Genomic DNA, 6175 nt, shown 5'->3' with positions numbered 1-6175 from the left:
ATGGTCTTTGTTTTACCCATAACCAAATCATAAATAAATAAAAATAAGGTAACACTTTACAATAAGGTTCAGTAGTTAATGTATTTACTAACATGAACTAATCATTAGCAACACTTGTACAGCATTTATTAATCAAAATTGAACATTTACTAATGCATTATTAACATTCAAGTCCATGCTTTTTAACATTAGTTAATGCACCATGAGTTAACATGAACTAACAATGAACAACTGTATTTTCATTAACTAACGTTTATTAACATGAATATGTACTGTAGTAAACGTATTATTCAATGTTTGTTCATGTTAAATGCATTACTTAACATTAACTAATGAACCTTATTGTAAAATGTAACCAAAAATAAGATACGCACAAATTACCATCTGTCAATCATTTTTTCTTTGGCATGAATAGGCAGAGTGATCTGTGTCGTTATAATGACGTTGACCAACTCGGTTGGTAAAAAGGTGCACAATGTACAGGAACCAACCAACAGAATCTGAGGTTTTCACTAAAATTATTAAGTACAAGAGACAAGAGTAAAAATGTAGGATTGAAGCAGTGTACTGATGCTGTGTCGAGTTACCTGATAGATTCAAAAGATCAAAGAGTCATTAGATAGGGACACGATTAATTAAATATCACCTTTACCAACTGTAGTGAGATGCGAACCAGAAGTACATCCTTGATAAACTGTCCGATGTGCACTGCTCTCCGGGGTTTTGAGCTCAAAGCACCCGTTGACTGCCTGGAGCTCAGACGTGCGCATACACTGCAGCGCATTCCAGAGTGTGTGTGTTTGTGTGGTCACGTGATGTGCATTTTCAGTGGTATAGTGTGGAAGGAGGGCTTTTCAGAAATGCTAGATGGAACGCAAGTGTGGACATGAATCATTTTCATTCTAAAATGCCATTGTAAAACTAAGACGTATTAGCGTAAAGGGTGCCTGAGTGTGTGTTTTTCGCAAGCAGGTTGCTGCTGCAATGGGGGCGGAGGATCGCGATGCTGGCTCAGTGATGTTTATAGGCCATCGGCATCATATAGACCCTAGTTGGCGGTTCATTCCACTGTGGCGACCCCTGATTACTAAAGGGACTAAGCCGAAAAGAAAATGAATGAATGAAGCAACATCTGAAAACTAGAAGAGCAAAGTTTGAAGCTGGCTCGAGAAAGCCCAGCCTGAACATTTAAAGTAGTTTTAAAATCTTGAGGTTTTAAACTTTTTATATAGTTAAGATAGTAATCTAGTGGTTGCTAAACAGTTGCTATGATAAAACGAGTTGTTGCTAGATAATTGGGTAATCTCATTGACTAGGCGGTTGCTGGGGTGTTGCTAGGTGGTTGCTATGCTGTGGCAAGTAGATGCTAGGCAATTGCTAGTGTGTTGCTAATCAGTTTTTAGGGTAATCTTGCATATCCCCATACATATTTTCATTAGATGTCGCCTATGCTAATGTTTATTGAAAGGATTGCATCAAGCATTTTAGTACAGGGCAGCGCTGAATGAATGTGAAACCAAGGTGCAATGGAGGACTGGCCATCTGGAGCCATAGATATAAAGACATATACTCGTATATCTATGATCGGTAGTTTTCCCAGTGGTCAGTATGCAAATATTTTGTCAATTACGAGAGTTTTACATCACTTCATATTGATCGATGAGTGACTGCATGGGCATTCCTGACAAAGAGCGTGTGTTTGTGTGCATGGAAATGAATTATCTCCCTCCCTGTTCAATTTGATCTAATCCGTGTCCTGAAGCACATCCGCTTCCACTGTGTAAAAACATATGCTGGATAAGTTGGCGGTTCAATCCGCTGTGGCGACTCCTGATAAATAAAGGGACTAAGCTGAAGGAAAATGAATGAATGAATAGCTATAGATTATAAAGGTATTTATTGAGGGCTTCTATTTCCTGGGGCCATAAGCAGCTGCTTGCCTCACTTATTGGATAAATCCACCCCTGAAGTCAATGTAAAGTCAAATATTTTGACTTATGATGATTTATGATGACCACTTTAATGCCTTCTTTCTCAAAACAGTATGTTTAATTTTTTTTAATGATACTAACCCTTATAACATCTGAACAGCTGTGCATTCCAAGTTGTTGGTTTCTTCACTTAATAATTATCTTAACCAAACACAGCGGACAAAAGAGTTGCGTTTCGAAATGTACATGCGAAGGACAGAGTAGATATGCAAAAAGATACACAGTGCAAAAAGAGCCACGCTGCAGTTCATACAACCAGTGACGCAGCATGATTCAACCAATAAAACAACAATGCACAATATGAATCTGTAAAACAAGGTGTGCCAGCCAGAAGCCATATGGTAGTGTGGTGTTTATGGAGGAAGCTGCATCCTGTACACACTGTGAAAGACAGGAAGATAGAAGAATAACAGGAGATAGCATAGAGAGATAAAGAAAGTGAGGGAGAGAGAGAGAGAGAGTCAGACGGATGGAGGGAGTGTGACGAAGGGGCTGATGAAATGGATTTCCCCTCTTGTTTCCATGGCAACAGTGGTGGCGGATGAATGATTTTCAGTACAGTCGGATAGCTGCGAAGAATGAAGGAGGAAAAGGCTGAGGAGAAGGAGGACAGTACTGCTTTAAGGCCAGATACTGCAGGCAACAACAACTGTTCATTTGTGCACCTGTCAGTTTTAAGATTTGGGGCTTTTTGGCTTTACATAAAGTGTTTTAGTGTGTGTAATGTAAGGAAAACATGTAAAATACATATTTAAAGGGTTGGTCCACTATGATATTTCAAACTTTAGCTGGTGTGCTCTGTAGCTGTGTGAATATAAACAACATATCTGAATGTGAGACGCTCAAAGTTCAATGCAAAGGGAGACATTGCTTTTACAGAGTTAGCTTAGCAAAGCCTACAGCAAATGAAGTTTGGGGACTACAAAAAATACAACTAATAGGCTAGTGAGATCACAAACGCTTCAGGTTACGTGCATTCACCATGCGCATACACCCTGCGCAGCTAAGGGGCGTGACCAGAGGCACTGTAATGTTACAGCATAGGGAGCTAAAATGCTGTCTAAACACTGCTATTTTCACAGAGCTTCTTCTGTTTCTGTATTTGGGCTTCCAAAGGACAAGACCCAAAGAAAGAAGTGCTTACAGTATAATTTTAATTGTGTTTCAGAGAATTCTAAATATATATATATATATATATATATATATATATATATATATATATATATATATATATATATATATATATATATATATATATATAGCTAGCATTTGACAAAGGACAGCTTCCAGAATCTCTCCCAGTTCAGTGCTGGATTCTGCTAAAAACTCCTCAAACCGACGAACCTGTCACGGAACAGAATCAAAGGAGAGGTTTGTGCAGTTCAAGCAGTCTTTATTAACAGTGCAACAAAGGCTGTCTGTCAGTAATTCAAATGAATCACACAGATCTGGTTTTTCAAAGCAAACTCAAAAAGGCAAACCCACGGCCGAGGGCGAGAGAGGAAGTGAGCCGATCGGTCCGTGCCCACCACAGCGATGCGGGAAACACTGACCTCCGGGTGCTGATGGTCAGAGCACAGTCTACAGGTGATCAAGCAAGCTGCGGCACTCACAACATGAAACGATGAACACAGGAGGGATGAATCACGGGGAGACTTGACGAGACAAGACAAATGATGCACAAACTACATGGAGAACAAACGCACAGAGTAACAATAATCTGACAACAGAAGGAGAAATAAGGGGGGTAGATATAGGAGTGTCAATAATGACAAAACAAGAACAGGTGACTGCTGATCAGCGCTCGCGCTGATTGCAAGCGCTGACAGCTGGTAGGGGAAACACAGAAGGGAAAAGATTGACAATTAACAAACCAGATTCATGACAGAACCTGTGGATTGTGAGCCACAACCTGTAAGTATTTTTATTTGTTAAAATTATCAACTACATGAACAATTTCTAGCGTTAATGGTAGCGAGGATGTAAACTAGGATGTAAACAACGGCAAATGCTGTTTGACACCGCTATGCAGCCGCTTTTTCTGCATTCTACATCTCAAATAACACACTCATAAAAGATGAGAACGTTTCATATTACTTACGCATGCTTATTCCGAGTATATGTGAAAGACACTTGTCAGATTTTATGTTAGAGAGCAGGCGTGTGGTTCAGCTGTGTGCTCTTTATTTTTGGTCTGATTCAGGCAGCTAGCACTGCAAACAGCTGCTCTGTTTACACAACGTAAAAGCACGAGCTTGTTGGGGCGGAGCATGGTGACAAGGAGCTAATCCGCAAATAACAGCACATTATGGCCCAATCCCAATTCTACTCCTTATGCCTCATTCACACAGGGCTTCAGCGTCAACTCTTGACTGAAGGCGTGTCTGAAGTTGGGGCTAACAGCGATCTGATTGCTTCCAGCCAACAGGTCCACAATGCAGTTCGGCAACGCCTGACGTCACCCATTCAAAGTGAATGGGGTGTTAGCCCTTCCCTTCACCCCTACCCCTCGTTTTGCGCGTGCCCGTGAAGGGGTAGTAGTGTCCCAGTTCTCTTTAGCTTGAAGGCGTATGGCTAAGGGCAAGGGGTATTCATCTCTTCAAACCAAGATTTTTCAGGACCACACTCGAAACCAAGGGGTACGAAAAAATTCCCAGATTTACAGCTGCAATACACCAGCCACAGCTGCACCCGGAAGAAAGGAGATGCACAAATCAGTATTTTTTGTAATTATTACGAATTTTTACCACAAACAAACACGTTTTAATATACCACGTTCGTTCGTTAACCACAGTATAGTTACGATCTTATTGCCACATTAAATCATTATGATGACATTATATATGTCTTCAGTGATTTCCTGAGGATAAATACCAAAAAAGAACACAACTGGAAAAACTTCAGCAGTCGCGATCGTCTGATCTCAAATGAAGCAAGAGATCGCAAGGACATATGATGATGTGTGCAGGTGCTGTGGTGCTGTCCCAATTCTTAGGGGTACATTTTAAAGCCCTTTCCCTTAACCCTCGGTTGTAAGGGCAAGGGGTACAAAAATAATTGGGATTGGGCCTATGTTAGCTGACCAATCAGAGCCTCTTGAGGGCAGGCCTTTCAGAGGAAGTAGGAAATATGACAGTAGTGTTCATGTTAGCAGAGTAACTTTATAAATCCAAAGTAATATATATGAAAAAATAACATGATTTTGTGAAGTGAAGCATGAGCACACATTGTTTTGCATCTTAAAAACACAAGCAAGCCTTAAAATACACTGTGGACCACACCTTTAAGTTTAAACTAAGATTTCAGTTTCAATATTTAAACGCAGTTTTCTTAAAATAATTTTTTTCTCCTGCACTGAGGTGTAAATTTCCCCTTCAGTGGTGACTATTTATCAAAGCTTACTGTTTTATTCATATATTTATTCTTAAGGTTTTTACTGAAAGCCCATTCTATAAAAATAAAAACAAGGAAAAAAAATTAACTGTACATCCAACGTTTCGGATTATTGTGCTAGAGATATGTGCAAATGAGTGCATATTTCATTCCATAATGTCAAATTTCCTTGTTTAAAACCACTTAAACTCTGTACCGGGTCCGTGACGTCATTGACTTTCGTTTTCAGATTTAAAGGGCTAGCGTTGCACCAGACCCCCGTAAGTGTTGTCGTTTGAAAGTGTAGAATCTATTTTTTATGCACATATGCATCACTTTGGTTTTTATTTCACTGTATAAAAGTTATTTACACTTAAATACACAGTTTTTTGGATACCCGAGCTGGGTATTTTACATTGGTTTATTTTCATATTTTTTTATATGACACTTGTACAAGTTATAGCTCAAATGAAAGCTCTTGCCGGTCCTCATACAGTTCTAGCATTATTTTACTGAATTATATTCATATGCCAAACAGTTGTTGAATGAATTGTCGTGTTTCCATGGCGTTGAAGTGAAAACAATACATTCATTATCAATAAGCAGCCCCAGATAGCTCAGACAGCTGTCATCTCTTACCTTATGCTGTGCCTTTTAGGGCCATTCTCCTCTGTTTTTGAGGTGATGTGCATAAGTAATCCTTTTATATGTCTGATGTGGTCCAAACACAGGGAATTATGTTTGATCAAACAAAAGAATAATGAAATATGTAAACAAGGATCGGTCTCTGTGGCTTGTACAGCACCTCTCAT

Source organism: Danio rerio, chromosome 13, assembly GCF_052040795.2.
Source record: "Danio rerio strain M-AB ecotype USA chromosome 13, GRCz13ab, whole genome shotgun sequence".
NCBI classification, from domain to species: Eukaryota; Metazoa; Chordata; class Actinopteri; order Cypriniformes; family Danionidae; genus Danio; species Danio rerio.
This window is presented reverse-complemented; position numbering follows the sequence as displayed.